The sequence below is a fragment of the Pseudonaja textilis genome, chromosome 6 (genome assembly GCF_049901715.1).
Source record: "Pseudonaja textilis isolate UNSWEBS1 chromosome 6, rPseTex1.2, whole genome shotgun sequence".
Classification (NCBI taxonomy): domain Eukaryota; kingdom Metazoa; phylum Chordata; class Lepidosauria; order Squamata; family Elapidae; genus Pseudonaja; species Pseudonaja textilis.
In genome coordinates, this window is record NC_141995.1 from 8,047,727 (window position 1) to 8,074,016 (window position 26,290).

At 43.3% G+C, this 26,290-nt stretch overlaps 1 protein-coding gene and 1 long non-coding RNA gene across 3 annotated transcripts in view; one reads left to right on the plus strand and one right to left on the minus strand.

Annotated features, from left to right (window-relative positions):
* LOC148125390 (uncharacterized) overlaps positions 1 to 14,523 on the minus strand; it is a 65,727-nt gene extending 51,204 nt beyond the window's left edge. The window contains exon 1 of the long non-coding RNA XR_015744038.1: positions 14,458 to 14,523. This is a non-coding gene — a long non-coding RNA (uncharacterized LOC148125390). The remainder of the gene's footprint in view (positions 1 to 14,457) is intronic.
* Positions 1 to 26,290, plus strand: part of SHROOM3 (shroom family member 3) — a 167,855-nt gene that overhangs the window by 70,190 nt on the left and 71,375 nt on the right. Inside the window, exon 1 of one of the 2 annotated variants that reach the window (XM_087935763.1) lies at positions 14,360 to 14,775. The exons of the other annotated variant lie outside the window; for it this stretch is intronic. The gene's annotated coding sequence lies outside the window, so the exon portion shown is untranslated. Of the gene's footprint in view, positions 1 to 14,359; positions 14,776 to 26,290 lie in introns of those variants that run through there. 2 annotated transcript variants of the gene reach the window in all.

Sequence of the window (26,290 nt, forward strand, 5' to 3'; positions counted from 1 at the left end):
AAGGAAGGAAGGAAGGAAGGAAGGAAGAATATGGAAGGAAGAGAGGGAGGAAGGAAGGGAGGGGGGGAGGGGGGTCCTCAAATCCAAGTCCCTTCTACTTGCAACCTTTCCTGTTGTCTTCCCCATTGACTTTCTGGAGAAGCCAGCAGAGAGGATCCCAGGGCACTTGGCAACCAGTCAGAAATGCTGAACAGGTTACCAAGCTGCTAAAATGTCATTTTGTGATTTCTGGAAGTGGGGGCATTGTGGCTCCAAATAATTGTTAGATGACAGGCCATAAGTCAAGAACTACCTCTAGAACAACATTCCTCCATCTTGACAATGTTAGGATGCTTGGACTTCAACTCCCAGAATCCCCCCACCTCAGCCAACCCAGAGGAGTCCACACATCTTAAAGCTGCAAAGGTTGAGAAACACTACATTAGAAAATGCCCTTTTGTCTTTCACACCCATGTCAACTAACAAAACACTAAATGCGTTTTGTAGATTTTTTTCCCCCCAAAATGCAATGCAGTTAGTCCTCGACTTACTACCACAATTGAGCCCGAAATTTCTGCTGCTAGGCAAGACATTGTCCGAATCAAATATTGCCTCTTTTTATGACCTTTCTTGCCACTGTTGTTAAGTGAATCACTGCAGCTGTTCAGTCAGCAACACGGTTGTTAAGTGAATCTGACTTCCCATTGATGTTGTTTGTCAGAAGGGGGAAATCACATGAGCCCAGGGCCCTGCAACCACGAGTCGGTGGCCAAACATCTGAATTTTATTCACGTGACCGTGGGGAATGCTGCAACGGCTGTAAGTCTGAAAACGGTCGTAAGTCCACTTTTTCCAGCGCTGTTGTAACTTTGAACGGTCACTAAATGAACCATTGTAAATCAAGTTCTTCCTGTATAAACGCAAAATGAAGATGAACAAGTTACCTCGTAGTAAGATGGGCGGCCAATACATTTTATAGAGAAACCAGCTTGATAGCTGTGCTTCGCTGCGAAACCATGTGGCGGACTTAGTTTTGGGGGAGGAAAATAAGCGGTGGGGGGGAATTGTGCTTCTCCCTACCAGCATCCATCGGTATTCATCTGGCTAGTGTCCTGTCAGTGTGTGAGAGAGTTGACGGCTGTTTGGAAACTGGATCATTATTTGCTGTGTGAGCAAGAAGGAGACAGCAAGGAGCCTGGGTGTGGCTTAGCTCAACTGTTCTGTACTAAAGCTGGTTGCTGCTGTGAAACTAAAACTGAAACTCCTCTCCTCTGCTTGTGTTTTGCCTTTGGAAAGATATTTCTTTTCAGGTGGGGTGGGGGAGTAGAACTCCTTAGCATCAGAGCATGTTAATAATAGTAATAATAATAATAATATAGGAAATGCTAACGCTCTGACGGTCATTTTGAAAAATCCTTTCTTAGTGCACACCTAGAAGCCAAGAGGAACACATGTGCCAAATTTCAAGTTTGTAGGCTTTACGGTTCTGGAGATTTTGTGATGATGCATGAGTGGTCTTTCACTTTGATAGAGAGAGAGAGAGAGAGAGAGAGAGAGAGAGAGAGAGAGAGAGAGAGAGAAGATAGATAGATAGATAGATAGATAGATAGATAGATAGATAGATAGATAGATAGATAGAGATAGATAGATAGATAGATAGATAGATAGATAGATAGATAGATAGATAGATAGATAGATAGATAGATAATTTTCCGGAAATAAGGAGCAGGAAAAAAGGAAGTTGTTTGTAGATCCGAAGCCAAACAGGCAAAGGGAATGTAGCTTTTTTCTCCCTGGAGTTTTGAATCTCACCCATCCTTACCCAGACCCGCTGCTAACCTTTTGCACACATTGTACACATTCTTCTCACAGGGAGCCCAGATCCTTCATCAGAGTCTCAAGGCTGAGTTAACAGTATAGCAAGCCTGTCCAGAAATGAATCGCCAGTCTTACTGAAGTGCAAAAGTGGTTTCCAACAAGTCGAAATGTAGGTTATGAGTCAGCTATGCAAAGCACCTTCTAGCGAATTATTTTTGCATTATCTAGCTTCAAGGGCGTAGATAAGTGCTTCTGCACCATAAGTCACTCAGCTTGTAAGTTGACTTCAAGCAAACATACCAAAAGAGCCATGAGGGCAAAGAAAACTTTGGAGTTTCTTCATCTTCAAAACTCTGCGGAGAGATTCTATCAAGGCATGTTTTTCAACGTATTTTCAAAGGAGGAAATGATAGTACTAGCCAAAGTACTAATTACTGCAAAGATTGGGTGATTCGTTTTTCTTTTTTTTTCCCCCTGATCTGGATAAAAGGCATCAGGCCTTAAAACTGTAAGTCGAAGTAGCTGGTTATGTTGTGACAAAAAAAAGAAAGAAAGAAAGAGAGAAAACCCCTATTAAATTTAAAACTAAGATTTTGATGAAGCAAAAAAACCACCTCTAAATGTGGTGAACTACAACTTTAATCTAAACCTCAAAGTATATTTATTTATTAATTAAATTTATTTGCCATCCATCTCACAAGATAGTAAATGGAAATTAATCAAGGAGAGAGGCAACCTAGAACTAAGGAGAAATTTCCTGACAATAGAACAATTAATCAGTGGAACAACTTGCCTCCAGACGTTGTGAATGCTCCAACACTGGAGGTTTTTAAAAAGATGTTGGATAACCAATTTGTCTGAAGTGGTCTAGGGTTTCCTGCCTAGGCAGGGGGTTGGACTAGAAGACCTCCAAGGTCCCTTCCAACTCTGTCATTCTGTATTATTCAGCAAAATTGTTGTGAAATGCAGTCATTGGAGACTGATCCAGACATGGGTGGAACAAATGGCCGGAGAGTGTATTCCATTTAAACCGGAATTTTTTTCTCCTAGGAATAATATCAGAAAGATATAGGAAGGATCGAATATATCTAATAGTACATGTATTGCAGGGGTGGGATTCAAATTTTTTAACAGCCGGTTCTGTGGGCGTGGCTTAGTTGGTGGGCTTGGCTTGGTGGTCATGTGACCAGGTGGATAAGGCTTGGAGGTCATGTTATTGGCTGGGCGTGGCCAACTCAATATCACTCACATCGAGGCACGCATATCTTCACCTGGCCTCTCATGACTGTGGGGATGTTGCAACAGTCGTAAGCATGAAAAATGATCATAAGTCACTTTTTTCAGTGCCATTGTAACTTTGAATGGTCACTCCACACAAGCAAGTACTAGCAAAGGAGGGGGAAAAAACTCCAGGGAAGTTCCTGAGACAGGAAGTCTAGTCCTGCCAAGAATATAATAAGGGTTAACGGAGAGGCGGTTTCTGTAAGCAACACCAGAACGTTTCCTTCCTGCCTTCCTTACAGGATTAGGCCAGTAATTTCTTCTAACAACCAGTTCTTTGAACTGCTTAGAATATTAACAACCGGTTCTAGCGAATAGGTGCGAACTGGTAGAATCCCACCCCTGATGTATTGACACTGGCTAGAATAATATATGCACAATACTGGAAAAATAAAAACATACCTCCAGAAACAGAGATAATAAGAAAAATTGTGGCCTGTGCAGAATTGGATAGGTTAACTCTAGAATTAAAAGACAAAGGAGAGTCTAAATACTATGAAACATGGAATAAATTTTACCAATGGTTACACAGTAGAAGGCAAAGTCAGAACATTACTAGCTGTGATGATTAGAATAATTAGTAAATAATATATCAAACAAGCAGATTATAAATGATGAAGTAAAATGTATATATGTATAACAATTATAATGCTAGATCGGTTGCATCGGGTTGTATTCTTATAATTAAAATAAAAAAAGAAATTAAAAAAGAAAGAAAGAAACCATGGAATGCTCCAAACTGTAAGAGATAAGCAGGCCAAGACCGAAGGTGAGGTCAAATGCACCATCGGTGTGACATCCTTACGCAGCCACAAGAGACTTAAGTCTAGCCCCCGTGAATTCCATTGAGCCTTACCTAGCATCAATTTGGCTTGATAGATATATTCTTGGCTATAGGTAGCATGTAATAAACCTTGAATGCTTTGAACTCAACTTCTGTTCCTGGTTACTTGTGCCTGACACAAACCACCATAGATACATCCGAGTTTCTGACCATCTGAAGGGCAATCACACAGCCACGGGATGGCTCTCAGCTGTCATAACTTAAAATCCAGGTCTAGGTACCCTCATGGAGGTCTGTCATAACTTTGAACAGTTGTGTTCTGATCAAGGCTTCCGAGGCCATAATTACGCACCCGCTTATTTTAAAAACAATTGCAAAGCTGGGAACTGTTTTCATTCCCAGCTGGTAATGAATCTCAAACAGTCCCTTGAGATAAGCATCCACCTTTCTTTCCTGTGAAGTACTGCCAATAACAGAAGTGTCAAATGAACTAGAACAAAACCCAACCAAAGTACAAAGAGCTTCAAGAATGAGTCTGAACCGAGTGAACGACTTTGCTTCCTGCAAAGGTTTCATCATCTTTGCCTGTCCTTCACCTCCCAGCCTTACTCCCGAGTTGCCCCTTTTGTTTCAGCTGCTCTTGCCTTCTAGCAGCTCTGCGCACATGCGCACTTGGAACAGGCTCCCCTGGGTCCTCTGCCTTGCTGACTCCAGAGACAGCACCCCACTCCCAGATGGTCCTGGCTTCATCTCCGCATCGGACACAGGACCCTCGTCCGAGTCCTCCCCAGACTCCATAACTGGTCCCCTTTCTTCCCCACTGTCCGATTCCGCTGCCGTCTGCACAGGCTGCCAGCGAACCACAACAAGGTGCGAAAGGACTGGTCATAAATTGAGGATGACCTGCAGTGACCTTACAATCCAATTCATCTCAGTTTGTGGGAGGGCTGAGAACTGGATATACATCGGGAGACCAAAATCCAAATCCCAGCTCAGTTATGGAGAATATTTGGTGAGCTACAGAGCTAAGAATAAAACGACAGATTGTATCACAGGCAACAGCTTGATATCCTTAGAGAGAAGCCTGAAAATAGAGCAATTGATTGATTAGGAAGCTTTGCCAAGCTTCACTGCTGAACATCCACGCATCCACAAAAACCTGCTCACAAAACATGGATTTTAACTAGTGTGTGACTCCACGACATCATAAATATGAATCAATTGCTAAGCATCTGAATTTTGACCACATGACCATGGGGAATGCTGCAAATGTCAAAAAGTGTGAAAAACTTTTTGTGCTGCTGTTGTAATTTTGTATAGTCACTAAATGAACTATTGTAAGACGAAGGCTACAAAGATAATTGGAGTATGACACCTTTATATCTTTTAATTACATCCATTCAACTCTTATTTAAACTTCAATATATACCTTAAGTTTATGACCTTCAATATAATACATAATACATAACTTCCAATCGAATTCTGTTTGGCACATTCTTATAATACACATTATATTCTTTTTTAAAAAAAGAAAGATTGTAAATATATGTAATTATAAACCCTCATTCCATTCCAGTTCAGTTCTATCATTAATAATTATTAAAATCATAACATCTTTAACATTTCTTTTCAATTAAATTTCATACTTCCTTAAAAATACATATAATCTCCATAATTAATTTTTCCCTTATTTCTCTTCATGTTTTATAAATCATTAAATATTCCTTTTGTTATATTTATTTATTGACAAGCATTCCACTGAATTACGATAGCTATTTTATCAGACATTTTAATCATACATTGTTTCATATTTTCTAAAATTATTTTTGCTTCTAATATATCCATACTATCTTATGTACCTTTGCAGAATCCCTTTTTCCATTAAGTTTTCACCCATTATCTCCAAATAGGCCCTGTTTCTCTATATTTTGCTTCTGTCCTTTATAACTTCTTTTCCCTTCTTTCTTCCCTCTCATCTTCTCCCTCCCCTTTTTACCTCCTTGTCTCTCTAGTTCTAATTCTCTCTTCTGCATTTTCCTCTTCTGTTGCTTTCTGATTTTATACTTATTTTTCACTCTATTTTTTGGGGGGGAGTTGTTTTTCCCAATCTTAACTTTCCATTCTTTTTCCCCCTTTCCTTTCCCCCCACCATCTAAGATTACTTGTTCATTAAAGATGGCTTCTTCTTTGTCACAATCTTCTTGTTCTGCAGGCATTTCTTGTTTCTCATAATTCCAAATCTCCATTTCTAAAAACTGAAATATGAAGCCAAAAGAACCTCTCCCTCCTTGTGCACCTTCTTTGTACTTTTTAAGTTCCATTTTCAGTTCTTCTAAAAGTGGAGCCATTTTAAACAGTTTTAAACAACCACCCAATTGATTTTAGTTATTCAAAACAATAACCAAGAATCCAGAAATCATCAAGTAATCCAGATAGTCCTGAGTTATATCTTTTTATTTCTTTTTCAACTTTCTCTTTCTGGGGTTTTTGTTGCGATATTTCAGTTAAAATGTATCTTTTGGAAGTCTTGTTGAGATTTTGCTGTAAGTTCTTTTTTAATTCCAGGCAGTCTCCTCCCTTCCAGATCCTACCCTTTTATTCTTTTTCTCTCCTTTCCTGTTTTCAAAAGCTTTTAATTATCCAGAAATCTTTATTATCCCTTTGACTTTTTATTTTCAGCATTAAATGCCTATTGATGTCAAAGTGGATTTTTTTCCAATTTCTTGCTTAAGTCTCTTAGCTGTCAGTACAGGAAAAGGAGAAAACCAAATCTTTTCCCTTTTCTCTCTCCTTCACAGCTTAAAATCTTCTTAGGGAACAATGTTATTGTTTTTAACAGTTTCAATTCCAGGGTACCTTATTTGTTGCTTTTGCTGTTTGACCCAGTCAACCAAAATCACTTCTTCTCTTCCTCCTGCACATTCTTTTCCGGTCGTCATCTAGGTCCTCATTTCACCTGATCTCAGAAGGATGGAAGGCTGAGTCAGCCTTGAGCCGGTGAGGATCAAACTTCTGGTGGTCGGCAGATTTAGCTTGCAAAGTTGCAATCTAACCACTGCGCCAACGCGGCTCCCAAATAACTCTACAGATAACAGCAATAGCACTTAGACTTATATACCGCTTCCCAGTGCTCTAGTCTACAGCCCTCTCTTAGCGGTTTACACAGTCAACGTCTTGTCCCTGAAATGGAGCCAAGTTCTCCTAAATTGCTAAGGAGAGGTAGAAAAATCTCTGGTTTTGGCACATTGTTGAGGCTGACTTCAGAGCTGGGAAGAGACCAATTTCTGAGGGCTGCCAGTGAAGGCAATCAGCCAATTTCATAGTGCCACTATTAGTAACTCCACTGTGTAACCTACTTGGCTCTCAAGTGGGCAGCTATTTTAAAACGCCCAGGTTCCCAAAACGCCTACTTGGAACACCGCATCCAATCTTGGTTCCTGCAATACAGGTAACTCCTAAGCAGCTTGTTTAGTGACCGTTCAAAGTTACAACGGCCTTGGAAAAAGGGACTCACTCCATCCATTTTTCATGCTGACATCCATTACAGCATCTCCATCAAAATGGAGACATTGGGCAACTGACTCGTACTTATGACGGTTGCTGTGTCCCGCTGCCATAGGATCGTGACCTTCTGACAAGCAAGGTCAGTGGGGAAGCCATCAACCGTATTACTAAATTAACAGCTGCAGTGATTCACTTAATGGCTGCGGCATAAAAAGGTCGTAATATGGGACAAAGCTCACTTCATGAATGCCTCACTTCACTACATAAATTTCAGGCTCAATTGTGGTCATTAAGTTGAGGAATATCTGTACAAAAGACGCTAGAAAGAGCTCCCAGTTCTAAAAGAGCTGTGCAGGTGTTTCTCCGTCACTATTTGGAAATTAATCTGAGAATTTAAATCCAGGTCTCCAAAACTCAGCTCCAATATTTGAGGGGCTGCCACAGACAGGAAGAAGGGGTCAAGCTATTCTCCAAAGCACCTGAAGGCCAGAGAAGGAATAATGGATGGAAACTGAACAAGGAGAGATTCAATTTGGAAATGAGGAGAAATTTTCTGACCATGAAGACAATCAACCGATGGAACAGAAGTTGCCTTCAGAAGTTGTGGGAGCTTCATCACTGGAGGCTTTCAAGAAGAGATTAGACTGTTCTCTGTCAGAAATGGTGCTTGGGCAGAGGTGGGGTTGGACTAGATGACCTACAAGGTCCCTTCCAACTCTGATATTCTGTTCAGGACCAAAGATCAGCTCACCTCTTTCTCCAGCCGCTGGGCTTCTGAGATTTTCTCCACATTCCTTAGTTTCTCTACATTCTGCAGAGTGCAAGGCCAGAAATTTCCAAAATGTTGCATTCCTAGCCAAACTGCATGCCGCGCCTGCAAAAATCCCCACAGCCATTTCCATCGCTTTCCCTTTCCCAACCAGATTAGGTAGGGTCTTAACTCCCTAACCTAAAATTGTTGGAATTGTTTCAGTCCCGCATCCCTGGAGGGTTTCCCCACGGGTAAGTTCTCTAGAACAGTGTTCGAACTGAAAATGGGTGAGAAACAATGGGGGCAAAATTGACTTTTAACAACTGTCTCACTCAGCAACAGGAATGTTGGGTTCAATTTTGGTTGCAAGTGGAGGCCTTACCTGTATTCCTGTGATCTATTACTAGCCCTTTTTTATGGGCTCCAACGCTGTATGTCAGGCCCAGCTTTTTAAATGTTTATGGGTGTGTGAGGACTGCATAATGGTAAGGTTTAGAAACTGACATGCACACTAAACCAAGGCCTGCAAATAGTGTGCGTTTTACTTCTCAGGCTCTTCTCTGCTTGCATTTAAATTGTATGTGTGTATACACACACACACACGTTTGCAATTTAAATGCAAGCAATGCAAAACCCTGCATTTTAGTCCAAACTGAGAGCTGCACGTTCTCACTTCTCCGGATTAAAGGGGCAATTTTATTCCCTTCTCTTGTATGAAAAAAAAAACCCCAGGATCTTGAATTATAATGAATTATTTCATTGCACTTCTGCTTTCTGTTAGGGGGCCTTTTCTTTCCAGAAAGATCTCCAGAGGAGGGAGAACAAGCCTGATGGCTGATATTTTTGGGAGCCAGACTCTCGCAGGGAAATTAGATAATTGTTGCCAATCAATAGAGAAAATAATAACAGCCATGGCCACCGCCATAAATTAAATCCTGTCACGGCAAATGGAAACAGCCCTGACAAGAATTCAAATGGAGGATGATCTCTGGTGACCTCAGGAGCTGTTCTAGCTGTGTGCTTGATCAGGACTCTATGATTAAACGCCAAGCACACAACTTTCTTCTACTCTCCATTAGTCAACACAAAAGAAAACTGCTGTAAATTGAGATTGGAATGGTCAGAAGGGCTCACCTCCTCAATGCACTTAGTCATGTCCTGACTTAGCATCTGGCTTGACCTATTGGGATACACACCAGTTGTGTCCTCCAGCGTAGAATTCAGCCATTTGCCTGGACCTGCCTTGGAAGCTGGGCACTGCTCTTTTCTGTGTTAAGCTGCTTTAAACAGAATGACAAGAATTGGAAGGGACCTTGGAGGTCTTCTAGTCCAACCCCTGCTCAAGGAGGAAACCCTAGACCATTTCAGACAAAAACCATCCAATCTCTTCTTAAAAACCTCCACTGATGGAGCACCCACAACTTCTGAAGGCAAATTGTTCCACTGATTAATTGTTCTGTCAGGAAATGTCTCCTTAGTTCTAGGTTGCTTCTCTCCTTGATTAGTTTCCACCCATTGCTTCTTGTCCTACCCTCAGGTGCTTTGGAGAATAAGTTGACTCCCCTCTTCTTTGGAGCAGCCCCACAAAAATTGGGAAACTCCTATCATGTCACCCCTAGTCCTTCCTTTCATAAACTAGACATACCCAGTTCTTACAACCGTTGTTCATATGTTTTAGCTTTCCAAGATTCGTCTTCTGAAACTATGCCCAGACTTGTCTCTATTCATAAAGGTCTTTGCTATGACTTATTGATAGGGACAGGGTGGCTCAGTGCTAAAACCCTGAGCTTGTCGATCCAAAAGGTCGATGGTTCGGCGGTTCGAATCCCAAGCACCACGTCACGGAGTGAGCTCCCATTACTCGTCCCAGCTTCTGCCAACCAAGCAGTTTGAAAGCATGTTAAAAAAATGCAAGTCGAAAAATAGAGACCACTTTGGTGGGAAGGGAACAGAGTTCCATGCGCCTTCGGTGTTTAGTCCTGACGGCCACATGACCATGGAGATGCCTTCGAACAGCGCTGCCCCTTCGGCTTTGTAACTGAGATGAGCAGCGCCCCCTAGAGCCGGAAACAACTAGCACGTATGTGTGAGGGGAACCTTTACCTATACCTATGACTTATTGATGCTTTTGACCCCACAAAAAGATAGGGAAAACGGAAATGTAGGAGGAGGAAGGAAATAATATTTTTGCAATTGGAAGGAACCAGAGTCCAACTTTCTGCAATCTATAGGGCACACCAATAAAATCATCCTTGAGAGGCTACCAAGTAGCCTAAACACCTCCACAGATTGAGACCCACCACATCTCTCTATGGACAGTTCTATTCTTGGACAGATTTTACTTTCAGGTTTTTCTTATGTTTAAACGAAATCTAGGGAGATTAAACTCCGGGCTTGGTTCCTATAAACCTAGAAAAGAATCCATCTTTTGTGAAGGTGTCCCTTTTTGTACCTGGACACGATGGCCATGTCTTCCCTCAGTCTCCTCTCCATAGGAAACCTCTCCAGTCCTTTTCATCTGTGCTCACGGGATGTGTTCTATATATAGCAGGGGCCTTCAAACTTGACAGCTTTAAGACTTGCGGACTTCAACTCCCAGAATTCCTCCTCCAGTCAGGTTAGCTCAGGGATTCTGGGAGTTGAAGTCCACAAGTCTTAAACTTGTCAAATTTGAAGAGCCTGGCCCTATAGCATCCTTATTTCTGTCCTCAAAACTTCTCCAACTTGTCTTCTGGAAATATAGAACCCAGAACAAGGACTTCTCTTTGTTCTGTGTGAACACATCTCAACTACAAACACCTCCAGGTGGCAAACATATCCAACATATCCTCCTCCTTCTATTTTCTAGCTTGGCACCTTTAACCACTTGACCAAACTGCCTCTTTTGCTTAATAGACAGGGGTTACAGGTAGTCCTCAACTTAGAACCATTTGTTTAGTGACTGCTGAAGGTTACAACAGCACTGAAAAAAAGTGGTTTAGGACCATTTTTCACACTTACCGTTTCCCTGCCCTAATCCTGTCAGTTTCTGTTGTTTATTGACTTGATTCAGCACGCATCGGCTGCATTCCACCTGCAATTGTTAAGTGGTTCTTGGCTGTCTGTCCAGAGCTATTAACTGAAGGGAGAAGGGGGGGGAACCCTCTCTTGCACTTTATTTTTAGCCAGTTCTCCGAACTGCATAAGCAATTAACTAACGGTTCAGGCAAACCAGTGAGAACCGACTGAATCCCACCTGTGCTTACGACCATTGCATCATTCCTTATGGTCACATGATCAAAATTCAGATGCTGGGCAACTGACTCGTATTTATGACGGTTGCAGTGTCCTGGGGTCACACGATCTCCTTTGGCAACCTTCTGACAATCAAAATCAATGGCATTCACTTAACTATGTTACTAACTTAACTTCAGTGATTCACTTAACAACGATGGCAAGAAAAGGTCGTAAAACAGGGCAAACCTCACTTAACAAATCTCCTGCTTCACAATGGACATTTGGGGCTCGATTGGGGTCGTAGGTCAAGGATCTTGCTTAATGGGTGGAGGTTTAATGTTCTGATGTATTTATCCAGAAGCTTAAATATGACTCTATTCTCCTACTTTTCTTTAATACTTAGCCTAGTCTTCTGCTTGTTATAACAAGAAAAACGATTTGAGGGTACAAAGAATCTGGTTTCTGTAATTCTCTCGTTATTAAAGGAATTCGGGAGCCTAACAAACCGGGAAGGGAGTCATTTCCCTTTTAGTGCAACATAACCTTTTATGAGCAATGTTAGGGTTTTTATTTCCAATCATCAATGTTGTATTTGACCTGCTGTGTTTCATTCAGCGGTGACTCGAATAAAAGGGAGACAGAAAGATTTTCATTCCATTCTCCAGTTCCATCCTGGAAAGTAAATGCATTCATTTCAAATGTTGCATTTCACACGCCATAAAATGAACGTAGACAAATTTATCTCCTTGCTCGGAAAGAAACCCTGAATTTGGACCATCATGGTCTATCAGGAGAAAACAATTTGCTCATTTGCAAAGAAGTAAAATAATCCAAGACATTATAAATACTATTTTTTACAGAGTTAGGTTTGCGACAGCCGTTGTGCTGCTGTAGTAAGTACTATAGTAATGTACTCTACAAATTTTTTTTGCAGGTATTTGCGAGGGGGGCGGGTGTCTTACCATAGTATCTTAGTGAAATTTAATGATTAAAAGATGCAGAAGTAAATAATTCAGTGTCTAAAAGTAGTGGAAGTAATATGTAGTTCAGTGCATTAGCCCCTTCCAATACATTTTGGATTGCATTACCCGGACAAACGTTGTACAGATAGTCCTCAACTTACAACAGTTTATTTAGTGACCCGTTCAAAGTTACAACGGCACTGAAAAAAGTGATTTATGATTTGTTTTTTATGACCATTGCAGCATCCTTATAGTGACGTGATCAAAACTTAAGACGTGACTCATCATATCTTATGACGGTTGCAGTGTCCCAGGATCTTTCTTGCCACAACTGTTAAATGAATCGGTGCAGTTATAAGGGTTACTTATAAATAAATTGCACATAATACTTTCTTGGGGTCCAACTAGGCCACCGGTCGGTCCTACCATGAGCCTCACATTCTGACTCAGTTCCAAAGTGTTGGGTTCCTCTCTTTTGCTAAGTGAATCTGCCCTTCCTGGGTTGCACTGCACGAGAGCTGGGTTCACATCCTCCCTTTAAACCTCCAAGGGACCCACAGATTCAAGGCAAGCTGCATGAATCAGCTCCAAGGGTGGAACGCAAGTGCTCCGCCCAGCAAGCAGACAAAGTTACTCTCTGTTGTGTTGGCTCTTGCAAAAGGATGGTCATAACCTCCCAGAAATAGTTTGTGCAAAGTGATGTCCACAACTATCCAGAAACTGTGCCTGCAATCATGGAGAAACCACTGGTGCAAGGGATTGCCCACAGCACCCCACAGGCCAGAAACCACTTGTGCCAGGGATGCCCACAACCACCCAGAAACTCTTTGTGTAAGGGATGCACACAACCATTTACAAATGCTTATGGCAGGGATGCCCACAACCACCCAGAAATCGCATGTGCTGGGAATCCCTCAATCGTCCAATAACCACTTGTGTAAGGGATGCACACAGCCACCTACAAATGCTTGTGCAAGGGATGCCCGCAATTTCCCAGAAAGTGCTTGTGCAAGGAATGCACACAACCATTTACAAATGCTTGTGCAAGGGATGCCCGCAACTGCCCAGAAACTCTTTGTGTAAGGGATGCACACAACCATTTACAAATGCTGTGTGCCAGGGATGCCCACAACCACCCAGAAACGCTTTGTGTAAGGAATGCACACAACCACCTACAAATGCTTGTGCCAGGGATGCCCGCAACCATCCAGGAATCACCTGTGCCAGGAATACCCCCAACCGTCCAGAAAGTGCTTGTGCAAGGGATGCACACAACCACCTACAAATGCTTGGTGCCAGGGATGCCCACAACCACCCAGAAAGTGCTTGTGCAAGGGATGCACACAACCATTTACAAATGCTTGTGCAAGGGATGCACGCAACTGCCCAGAAACTCTTTGTGTAAGGGATGCACGCAACCATTTATAAATGCTTGTGCCAGGATGCCTACAACCACCCAGAAAGTGCTTGTGCAAGGGATGCCCACAACCACCCAGAAACGCTTTGTGTAAGGAATGCACACAACCACCTACAAATGCTTGTGCCAGGGATGCCCACAACCATCCAGGAATCGCCTGTGCCAGGAATACCCCCAACCGTCCAGAAAGTGCTTGTGCCAGGGATGCCCACAACCACCCAGAAAGTGCTTGTTCGGGGTTGCGCACAACCATTTACAAATGCTTGTGCCAGGGATGCCCACAACCACCCAGGAATGCCCCCAACCGTCCAGAAAGTGCTTGTGCAAGGGATGCACGCAGCCACCTGCAAAATGCTTGTGCCAGGGATGCCTGCAACCTCTCCCGGCCCCGGCAGGCACACACCGGCTAGCGCAGCATGCGTCTTTTCTCAAGGGCATCCTATCGGTTCAAGGATGCACTGCGGACCCCCAACACACACACGCACACACGCACACGAAGTCAGCAGATGTGCCGCTACAACCCGCCTCCCCCGCCATTCCCCCTACCCGCGCCCCCCGCCCCCTTCCTCCGTCGGCTTCCACAAGCCTGCGCAACCACAACCCAACGCGGAAGGCGCGCCGCCGCCGCCGCCGCCTCCTGCTGCCGCTGCCCGGCGCTGCAAAGTTGGCTGGCGCGCTGGCCATTGAGATGCAAATCCCGCCGGCCGGAGCCAATCCGCCGTCCGGCCGCCCGAGGCGGGATTACCTGGCCGGAGGGAGGGCCGCCCGCTTCTTCTCCGCCGCTGCCGCCGTCCCGCTCGGCTCCCCGCGGCCAAGCCCGGCGCCCCCACCTCCTTCGCCCGCCCGGCTCCCGCCCGGCCAAGCCGGCTCTCCGCGGCGGCTGCGAAGCGGGGCGAAGCGGCTTCCCCTGGCCCCGGCGGAGCCTCGCGGGTGCAGCCCGGCTGCCGCCGCCGCCGCCGCCTCCACCGCCGGCCTGGCGCCCGGCGGGATGCGGGGCAAGTGTTGAACTTGGGCTGCTGCGGAGAGAGGGCGGTCCGCGCGCCCCGGACGGCCGGAGGGACCGGTGAGTGGCGTCGGCCGGGGAGGGGGGCGGCGGCTCTGCTTTTCCCGGGGACGGAGCGGAGGACGGGAAAGCAGCGCGCCCGGCTTGGCTTCCCTCCTCCTCCTCTGCAGTGCTTCAACTTTGCGGCCTCTTCTCCTCCTTCCTTCCTTTTCTTCCTTCCTTCTTTTTTCCTTCCTCCTCCTTCCTCCTTCCTTCCCTCTCTTCCTCCTCTCCCTCCTTCCTTTTCTCCTTCCTTCCTTTTTTCCTTCCCTCCCTTCCTCCTCTCCCTCCCTCCTTCCCTCCTTTTTTCCTTCCTCCCCTTTCTCCTTCCTTCCTCCTTTTTCTCCTTCCTTCCTTTTTTCCTTCCTCCCCTCCCCTTTCTCCTTCCTTCCTTTTCTCCTCCCTCCCTTCCCTTTCTCCTTCCTTCCTTCCTTTTCCTCTCTCCCCTCCCTCCTCTTTCCTCCTTCCCTTTCTTTCTCTCCTTCCCTTTCTCCTTCCTTCCTTCCTTCTTTTTCCCTCCCTCCCTCCTCCTCCTTCCTCCCCTTCCCTTTCTCCTCCCTTCCTTCTTTTTCCTCCCTCCCTTTTCTTTCCTTCCTTCTTTCCTTTCTTTCTCTCCTTCCCTTTCTCCTTCCTTCCTTCTTTTTCCTCCCTCCCCCCTCCTTCCTCCCTTCTTTCCTTTCTTTCTCTCCTTCCCTTTCTCCTCCCTTCCTCCTTCTCTTTCCTCCTGCCGCCTTTTCCCTCTGCTCAGGCCGATCTTGTCCAGCCCTCCAACCCGGAGGCCCCCGACGGCAGCGGGTGCAGAGAATAGGAAGGCGGGGGTGGGGGAGGCTTTTCCGCGGGACTCCTTCGCCTCTCTTTCTCTCTCTCTCTCTCTCTCTCGGTCTGAGGCTTCCCTTTCAGCCCTGGGTCTGGTGGGGGTCTCTGCGGCGGTGCTCCCACCCCGGACGTTGGCTGGGTTGCAGCGGGAGCGGCTCGGACTCCGGAGTAGGAGAGTGGCGGGGGAAATGACCACCAAGGCTGCTAGTACCTTTTCCTCCAATCGATCTTATGAAAAAGCCTTTACATTAGTTGGAAAAGGTGCCACTAAACCCCTTTGGATGTTTTTTGGGGTGGGGGTTTCTCTCTCTCTCTCTCTCTCTCTTTCTTTGGAATTACTTCGAGTAAAGAAAAAACCCCTATCCATCTTACCCTCTGGAGGGCACGTTTTTTTTTTTCCTGTTTCAGCGTTTCACTCAAATCCTGCCATTAAAAAGGAGCTCGTAAAAAGTCAGCGAAGCCTTTTGGTTCCTGCAAGGGTTTTGGTTTTTTTTTCGGTCCACCGGGGATCTTTGTTAAAGGGAAGCGGGGAGACAGCAATCAAACTGTCACCCACCCTAAAAATGTTGACCAGCTGTCTTTTATTTTGCTTGCTGGCTCCTTTTAGCTTTTAAAACTGGGTCTGTTTCAGATTCAGTATATTCTCCCTCCACCGCTGGGCAGTGCAAAATGTGACTGTTATTTATTTTAATAAGTATTTTAAAAAATAGTTAAGGAAAAAAGTCAGGCTTTTTTTTTTTTTTTTGTAAAGTGAGAATAGGTGATAGGCATTGCCAAATGCGTCTCTGAAATTTTTTTAATGTACAGTGATCAGATTCCATGTGATTCAGTCTCTTGGTGAGCGTAGCTAAATGTTGTTACACTGCCTATAAATTAACAGGAGGCTTTTATTACCCGCTGACGAAGGCCTCGCCAATTGTAATATTTTACCTTGTCTCATTTTTTTTACTTTATTTTTAATGCGGTTTTTGTTTGCAATTTTGGTCAGCGGCCATAATAATAATAATAAAAAAATTAGGTCCGTCCGTTCATTCATTCATTCTTTCGTGCGACTTGAAAATCGCAGCCCAATGTACTAACAAAGATGGCAGAATTGGCAGGGGGGGAAAAACGAATGGAAAGGGCTACAATGAGAGTTGTAGGAAGGGTCCTGTTTTCCAGACAAAAGAGGTTCAAGCCAGTTGAACCTCCAATTTTCCTTAATCCTTATTCCGTAGCCTCTGATTCTAAGGGTTTAACAATATGTAGCACGGTCAGCTTTTCTTAGAGGTTAGCTAGCTGTGAAACGCATGGGATGGTGTGCATGGGCATATGTGCGTGTATGTAGCATGCATCCAGGCTGCAGAAGGCATGTCATGCTACACGCCTACTGCAGGTGCCAGAACCGGATTAGAGATGCAGATATGTGGACTTTAGCACAATGGAAGCGTGTTCAGGTGCAGGCATCTCCCTTCAGCCTTCCCTCAAGATGTTCCCCGCTACGGCGGATTACGGCGGATGCGATTTCAGTGTGCGGCGTTGGCTATTGTGGCGAGAACAGCAGCCCAACCCAGCCATGGCTGCCATTCTCTGCCGGGTGATATATGGCACGGACGTTTATTGCCTAGTCTATTGGGCTTGGAGATGGGCTGTTCGGTGCGCCATCACTGACCGGCAATAAAGCTTTAAAAGTGGCTCTGGACAAATGCTACGTTCCCAAGGATGACCATTTTGTGAGATGGTCGTGACGGGGAGGGAAAAAAAAAGATTTAGGCACTGTTGTTTTTCCATTTTCGTTCAATTGTTTGATTGCTTTTCCAGCTTTGTTTCAGGAGCTGAAGGTAACATGCCTTCCTAAGGTTTTTTTTCCTCCAGAACAACCACACGGGGAGATTGGTTGGGCTGGCAAAGACATTCAGAACCAAAATAGAGCTGGAAGGGAACTTGGAGGTCTTCTAGTCCAGCCCTTTGCTGAAGCAGAAGACCCTATGCCATTTCAAGGCAAATGGTCGTCCAGTCTCTTCTTAAAAACCTCCAGTGTTGGAGCAGCCACAACTTCTGGAGGCATGCTGTTCTACTGATTAATTTGTTCTGTCGTGAAATTTCTCCTTAGTTCTAGGTTGCTTCTCTCCTTGATTAATTTCCATTTACCACCTTGTGGCAAGATGGACGGTGAATATATTTAATAAATAAGTAAATAAATATATTCTTGGGTTTAGATTAAAGTTGTAGTTCACCAGGTATTTTTTGCTACATCAAAATCTTAGTTTTAAATTTAATAGGGGTTTTCTCTTTTTTTTTTTTTTTAGTCACAACATAACCAGCTACTTTGACTTACAGTTTTAAAGCATGATGCCTTTTAGCCGTATCGGGGGAAACTTTCTCCTGAATTCCAGATTGCTTCTCTCCTTGATTAGGATTCCAGAGATTTTCAAGAGATTGGTCCAGGGAACTTCTGTAGCAAAGGGAGGACTAGATTTAGTATCTTTCCCCACTATTCCACACAGGCTGAATGGACAGAGAAGGAAGTGGGTGTCCCAAAGTGTCTCAGGGAACTTCCATGGCTGAAGACGGATTAAACCCCCTCAGTGCTAATCTAAACCCTTCACTGGTACTCCTTGACATACCACCACAATTGAGCCCAAAATGTCTTGCTAAGCAGGGCAGTTGGTCAATGAATTGTCCCCCATTTTACGACCTCACTTGTCAACATTTATTAAGGGAATCACCACAGTTTGTTAAGTTAGTCACACGGTTGTTAAGTGAGTTTTGCTTGCCCGAAGGTCGCAAAAGAGGACACTGCGACTGTCATAAATACATGCCAGTTGCATCTGAATTTCGATCACGTGGCCAGGGGGAGGCTGCAATGGTCATAAGTGTGAAAAACAGCCATAAGTCACTTTTTTCAGTGCCCTCAAATGGTCATTAAGCAAATGGTTGTAAATCTAGGGCTATTTTATTTATTTATGTAATTAATTAATTTTAGTGTCGCTTACCTACAAAGGAACTCTTTACCACTTTTATTTTTTACTTCTGCAACACACTGGTTCTTTTATAGATAGATGATAGATAGATAGATAGATAGATAGATAGATAGATAGATAGATAGATAGATAGATTCTTTATTGGCCAAGTGTGATTGGACCCACAAGGAATTTGTCTTTGTTGCACATGCTCTCAGTGTACATAAAGAAAAAATAAAATATCATCCAGAATCATAAGATACTAACACTTAGTGACAGTCATAGTAATGTGCATAATAAGTCATATTTGATTGCATAATAAGCAATCAAATCATACTAGGAAACAAATAAAACAGTATAAATTGTAAAGATACAAGTAGTGTATAGCTGTGTACATGAATATCAGGTCGTTTTATCATACAAGCATTCGTATAATGTCTGAAATAACAACGCCCCTGAAAAAAAACAACTAACAACCAGTCCTCATACTTATGACCCAACACATCATCCACATAGTCAGAAGATCCAAATTCGGATGCTTGGCAACTGGTATGTTTTTGCAGTGATTATAGTATCCCGGGGTCATGGATTCACCTTTTAAAGACCTTCCTACCCAGTTTCCTACAAGCAAAGTCAATGTACGAGGCTGTATTTCTTTACGGCTGCCTGCTTCATTTAACAACTGCAGCGATTCTCTTAATAACTGCGAAGGGTGCGAAATCGGATGTGACTGACTTAACAACCGCCTTGCTTAGCAATGGGAATTCTTCTTCCAGTTGGGATCATAAGTCAAGGACTACCTGTATGTATGGAGCTAACCATCCTTGGGGTCAGTCCCACATAATGAAAGCCGTAAGCCACCCCATCTATCCGTTCATCTACCCATCCATCTTCTTTGTTGCTGAAGTTCTTCAAAATGGCTGCTTCGCAACCTTGGCCATTTTAATTCTGGGACTTCAACTCCCAGAATTCCCCAGCCAGCGACTGAAAAGTTGTCAAGGTTAAGAAACATTATCCAGAATAATTGCAGCTTCGGGGATGGCTCTTGTGCAATAAAGACCTTTTGAGGGAACCCCACTCCTCATCTGAGTCGGAGTATATTAGGGATGTTCTCACTCGCCCAGCAAAGCTGTTCTCGCTGCTCTTTGGGCAGGTGGGGCTTTAATAGATGATGACGCCAAATCACCAAGAGTCACGCATGAAAGTCAAAGGATCCTCTCTACCTTAATACAAATTTATTGAAATGGAGAAAGGAACGGCTGTGAAATGCTAAGAAAGACAAGTGGAAATCTCTCAGGCTATCCTCTGCCGAGAGAGAAAGGATGGAGCAGCCTCCATTCATTGCCCGGCCTGTTTATATCTATTTTTGCTGTCTCCAGTTTGGTACATCTCCATTTTTGAGGTTTCTTTACAGCCTGAATGGATTATTCTGATTAGCGGTAATCTCTTCCTGACCTCAAGCGGAGTTGAAGCTGAAATTGAAGGAGCGATGATGGAGATCCAGGCTGAATCCTTCCTCGCACACAGAGGGCGTGTTTCAACCCTCACAGGAAGGACTCTTTTGGAAATTTTGGATTTATTTTTTATTTTTTTTCCCCCTCCCCAAATTCCAGATCTGGCTCCCAGCAGAAATTAACACAGTTCCGACAAAAATTAGTTAAATTTGAATCCGCGTAAACTTAGATAATGATTTTTCCTGGCAGGTGCATCCAGGGCGCATGACAATGCTAGAGAGCAAACTGCCTGTACAATTGTTTAACAAGCACTGTGCAGAGGGAAACAATGTCAAGATTAAGCTTTTAATTAAAATCTTTCTAGCGGATTTGCATCTAAAAGGGGCAGCTAATGAGATACAGTTCTTCTTCTCTCAGATGTGATTGAATATCTTGCCTTTTGTTTTTACTGACACTTCGCTCTTTTGAGGCTTTGGCGCGCTGTATACAACCGCCTCGCCAAAACAACCAGGGTTGTCATGATCCATCCGTGCCGGTTGTGATGTTTCACTTGGCTCCCAAGTCTAAAAAGGAGACAGGATGGAAAGGTCTTGTCCTCTTGGTTGGATGAAGGCTTGGCCCAGTGCTTCCTCGTGCAAAGATGCCAAGTTGTGGCTGTTTGGGGAAAAAGAAAACAAGAAAAAAAAAAGAGGGGAAGAGATGGTGAAAATGGGGCCTGGTTTTCATCAAAGAATGGAGGTTCTGGATCCATAAAATGAACTTTTGTGTGTGTGTGTGTGTGTGTGTTTGTGTGTGTGTGTGTGTTGACAAGATCAAAACAAGAAGCAAATAGAAAACTGTAGGAGGATGAAGTTAGTCTGGCTTCTGAAATGGGAAGAACAGGGATGTCCAATCTTTGTAACTTTTAAGACCTGTGGACTTCAAATTCCTCAGCCAGCCATGATCTTGATTCTATCCCTCTATGAATGCTTCTTTTGAATTTTATGAGTCTGGAAATTGGGGGAAATGCGTGCTGGATGAGGAATTCTGGGAGTTGGGAGTCCACAGGTCTTAAAGTTACCAAGGAATTGGACACCCCTGAGGTAAAAATAAAAGAGAATATTTATAGCTCAGGGTTGAATGGTGCAGTCTCTGGTGTTCTTTGAGCTTGGTGTTTTTTCTGGCAGGCGTTTCATGACCAAACCAGGGAACAGCATCAGTACATAGATGTTATCTAATTTGGTAAAATCTGCAAGAAAAGCATCAACCTCAGAGAGCACCAAGGACCCTAAAGAAACAGTCTCTCCCAAAAAAATAATTATGACCCCAATTCGAAGTTCTCATGGACACCCACCCACCAACACACGTCATGATCACATGACCACATTTTAGGTACTTGGTAATCTTTATTACACTTTGCAGTGTCCCGTGGTCATGTGACTAAGATTTACAAATTTTATTATGAAACCTGGCATTGAAGTTACAGTTTCCAGCCAAACTGCCTCAAGCCAGCTTCTGTTATCATTGTAAAAGTGACAAATGTTATGTGAAGCTCCTAAACTCTACAATAACCCCCTTGGGATATTCCCATGAAAATAAAATTAATTCAAATTTTAATGATAATTCATTTATTTGTTCTCCAAGTAGAAGATTAAATGAAGATAATTCATTTATTTGTTCCCCAAGTAGAAGATCACATGTGTTACTTTTCTGCATTTTATCCGGGGGAGTAAATCCAAGATGTTCTTATTTTTATTTTATTCAGTGACAGCTTTTCCTCTGAAAGAGCCCAGAGCAATTTTTAATTGATGGCTCAAAACCATGCCAGATTGCTTTTCTGCACTTCCATCAACTGTGTAAACTACAGTTCCCATCTTTCTTTGCGCTGCCTGCAGACGAAAAGATTTGTCTGCCTTGCATTGGAGGGAGGGTACTGCATTTTTGAAGGTCAGTTTACTTTTAAATTAAAAACCCCAAGAAAAATGCCAGCACACCCAAGACATGTGTCTTATTTATTTATTATATTTGCCAAATTGTATCAACTCTCAGCCACCTGCAATATAGATAAAGTTGGAAAAATGCAATACAGTCATAGACAGAGATATGGATGGATGGATGGATGGATGGATGGATGGATGGATAGATGATAGATAGAAATAGATAGATAGATAGATAGATAGATAGATAGATAGATAGATAGATAGATAGACAGACAGACATGGATGGATGAAGGGATAGGTAGGTAGATAGAGATAGATAGATAGATAGATAGATAGATAGATAGATAGATAGATAGATAGATAGATGATAGAAGACAGACAGAGACATGGATGGATGGATAGATAGATAGATGACAGACATATAGATATGGATAGAGAAAAAATAGATAGATGATAGATAGATAGATAGATAGATAGATAGATAGATAGATAAGATAGATGATAGACAGATATAGATATAGATATAACCATCTAATGAAACAATAGCCCATAAAAGCATAACAATAGGGTTTTTTATGTCATGGTTTACTTAAAGTAATTTTTGCTGAAGATGATCAGTTAACTATTGGATGAAATTGTGCATTGTCAAAAGCTAGATATATCGGAAGAGAGATTGGAAGGAACCAGGAGATAATTAGCCATTTAATTAAGTAGTAGTGATAATAAATGATTTTTAAGAGGGAAGGCTGTCTTTATGTTTTCTCTCCAACCTTTGTTCTTTTGACTCCTGTGCCAACAGGGCTGTGCAAGGAGATTGTCTCTCTTTTACAGCGGTTTTTGTGTTTCAGCACACTTACAGGCAGGAAATTAGGAGACACAACAGGAAGCTTTTCAGCAATTTAGCGTTGTCTTCCCACTTCCCTCCCTCGATCTGAAGTAGTGTTTCTCAAAACTTGGACACTTGAAAATGCTTGGACTTCAACTTCCAGAATTCCTCAGCCAGCATGGCTGGGGAATTCAGGGAGTTGAAGTCCACACATCTTCAGAGGGGCCAAGGTGGAGAAATACTACAGAGTTTGCCTGGATTTGAACTTTTATCTGTTTTGCCGGCTTGTGTAATCCTTCGGCATTTCGGAACGGTTGTGATTATTCGGATATGATCTGCTTTGAAATCACCAAGATTGTTTCTGGATCCGGTGCAGATTTCTGTCTTCTTGCTGAGCTTGCAGGATCAGCGAGCCCGCTGCTTAACCCCGGGCAGCCAGATGTGAACAGGAAATGAGAAGGTAACCATTGCATCTGTCACCCTTTTACAGGCTGGATGCTAATTATCTCTCTGGCCCAGCTTTTTTCTTTCTTTCTTTCTTTCTTTCTTTTTTTTTTGCAGATCTCCTGCCTCCGTTGGCGCTTCTGCTTGGCTCATTCGCTAGAAATAGACATTGACAATGATGGATGCTTAATAGGATTTGGCTGGCGGGTTGCAAAGCCAGGAGAGAGGATAGGCCTTGGGAGAAGAAAGTTTTGGAATTTAGCCCATCCGGCGAGAAGATATTTCATTTTTACCAGCCTCCCCGAAAACCAGGGAAGCTAATTTATATTGCAGGCGCCCTCTCAGCTATAAAGCGAGATTCCGCTGAAAGGGATGGTGACATTTGCAAGGATCCAAATTTCAGGCTATTTCTCATGAAAATCCCTGCCAGGTGTGTGTGTGTGTGTGTGTGTGTGTGTGTGTGTGTGTGTGTGCAGCTTTGCAAAGGCTATCTGGCTCAGCTGCCAAGATTAATGGTTCCATCTTGGCCTATTGTGGCTTCAATCATGGTGACTGTGATACTGCTATTATCGGGCGGGGTGAGATCTGGATTTATGTCAGGGATGGCTTAACTTAACTGGGTTTCGCAGCCAGCAGAAGACGTGGGAAAGGGAAAGACGAGCAGGGTGAATGGCGCAAGGAGGAAGAACTGCTGAACTACATATGCATGTGTGGTTCATCTGAATGTGGATGAGTCTCTTTGAAGGACTTGTGGTCGCTGTGACAAGTTTGGTCTTTTCACCAGCTTGTGTTCCAACTTTCAGTAGTATGAAATAGACCCAATATAAAATAGTTACACAGGTAGTTATGGTGGTGCAATGGTTAGAATGCAGTACTGCAGGCTATTTCTGCTGACTGTCAGCTGACTGCAATTTGGCGGTTCGAATCTCACCAGGCTCAAGGTTGACTCAGCCATCCCTCCTTCCGAGGTGGGATAAAATGAGGACACAGATTGTTAAGGGCAATAGGCTGACTCTGTATACTGCTTAGAGCGGGCTGTAAAGCACTGTGAAGTGGTATATAAGTCTAAGTGCTATTGTTCTTCCTTCCTTCCTTCCTTCCTTCCCCTTCCCTTCCTTCCTTCCTTCCCTTCCCTTCCCTTCCCTTCCCTTCCCTCCCTCCCTCCCTTCCTCTCTTAATTCCCTTTCTCATTCTTCTTCCTGTTGGCACAGTGGTTAGAATGCAGCATTGCAGACTAATTCTGCCAACTGCCACCAGTTTAATCCTGACCGGCTCAGGGTTGACTCACCCTTCCATCCTTCTGAGGTGGGTAAAATGAGGACCCAGATTTTGGGGGGCAATAGGCTGACTCTGTAACTCGCTCAGAGAGGGCTGTAAAGAACTATGAAGCGGTATATAAATCTAAGTGCTATTGCTATTTACTGTCCATTTAAAGTTACACTGCAAGAAAATTCAGAAATGGATAGAAAAAATGTGCAAACTTAAAATAGAATTTAGACCTGAATTTTTTCTATTGGGAATTAATGTGGGAGAATATAACAAAGATGTAATATACCTAATAATCCATGTCACAGCTGTGAGATTAGCTTATGCCCAAAGATGGAAAGGTAATGAAATGCCAGATGAGATGGAAGTAATTAGGAAAATTTGGATGTGTGCAGAAATGGATAAATTACCTCAAGAACTAAAAAAACAAGACCAAATCTGATAACTATAAAATTTGGGAGAAGTTTTACCACTGGTTGAAACAAGGAAGGACCAGAATATCAAAAATGACTAAAGCTTATGTATATATGTAAATTTGTGTTATTTTCTATATTTATTATTTAATGATGTAAGACAAACAGGTGTTTCAGGATGTATGCACCGCGTTCATTGTTTTTAAATGTCTTTTTTGTTTTACATTGCAAAAAGTAAGACTTATGACCATGTTTCTCACTTAATGACCATTTCAGCAGCACCCCCCAATGGTCACGTGATCAAAATTCAAATGCAAAATTCAGTTGAGGTCACGTGATCCCCTTTTGCAGCCTTCTGACAAGCAAGGTCAATGAGGAAGCCAGATTCACTTAATGATTGTGATACTAACTTAACAGTAGTGATTCATTTAACACCTGTGCCCAGAAAGATCGTAAAATGGGGCAAAGTTCACTTAACAACTGTCTCGCTCAGCAGCAGACATTTGGGGCTCAACTGTGGTCATACATTGAGAGGACTACCTGTCATTCTGCAGACTTGACCACTTCATGACATGCGGACTTCAACTCCCAGAATTCATGGCTGGCTGAGGAATTCTGGGAGTTGAAGTCCACTGCAGGAGAGCAACCACCTTGGCCTATGGGTCATCCTTGTTCCTTCTTTTTTTTTTCTAAATTCGCTGCTTCTTTTGGGAGTGTCAACTCCTGTTACAGAAGTTCTAGTCCTCGACTTACAACTGGCCACTTAGTGACCGTTCAAAGATACAATGGATTTCCTCCAGGGATTACTTACGACTTTTTTCCGGACATTCTGTCCATTCTTCTCTATGGTCACGTGACCATTCGTTTGATTTACGACCAAGGCGACTGCTTTATGACTGCCACAAAAAAACTGGGTTGGTCATGTTTCGTGACACGTTTTACGAACCTCACGTATTCATGCAGGATCCATTACGGTCGTAGGTTGAGGATTACCTGTATTACAGTGGAGGAAAAAGGTAATGTTTTCTAGCAAAAATTATATCTGAGCAAACCATTCACATCTTGGTAGAGTTGCACCGGAGCGTTACATTCTTAAGTCATTCTTTTTGAAGAGAATGGAACATTTTTTTTTTTCATTTCTTTCTAAAATAGCAGAATGAGGTAGATAATTAATTCCTTTATGCTGATGCCCAGATATGTAGAACCCAAGGATCTTCCCGATATAAAGGAAATTAGGGGATTAGGAGACTATGAAGAATGGTTGCAGGGACTGGGTATGTGTAGTTTGATGAAAAGGACTAGGAGGGACATGATAGCAGTGTTCCAGTATCTCAGGGGCTTCCACAAAGAAGAGGGAGTCAAGCTATTCTCCAAAGCACCTGAAGGCAGGACAAGAAGCAACGGATGGAAACTAATCCAGGAGAGAAGCAACCTAGAACTAAGGAGAAATTTCCTA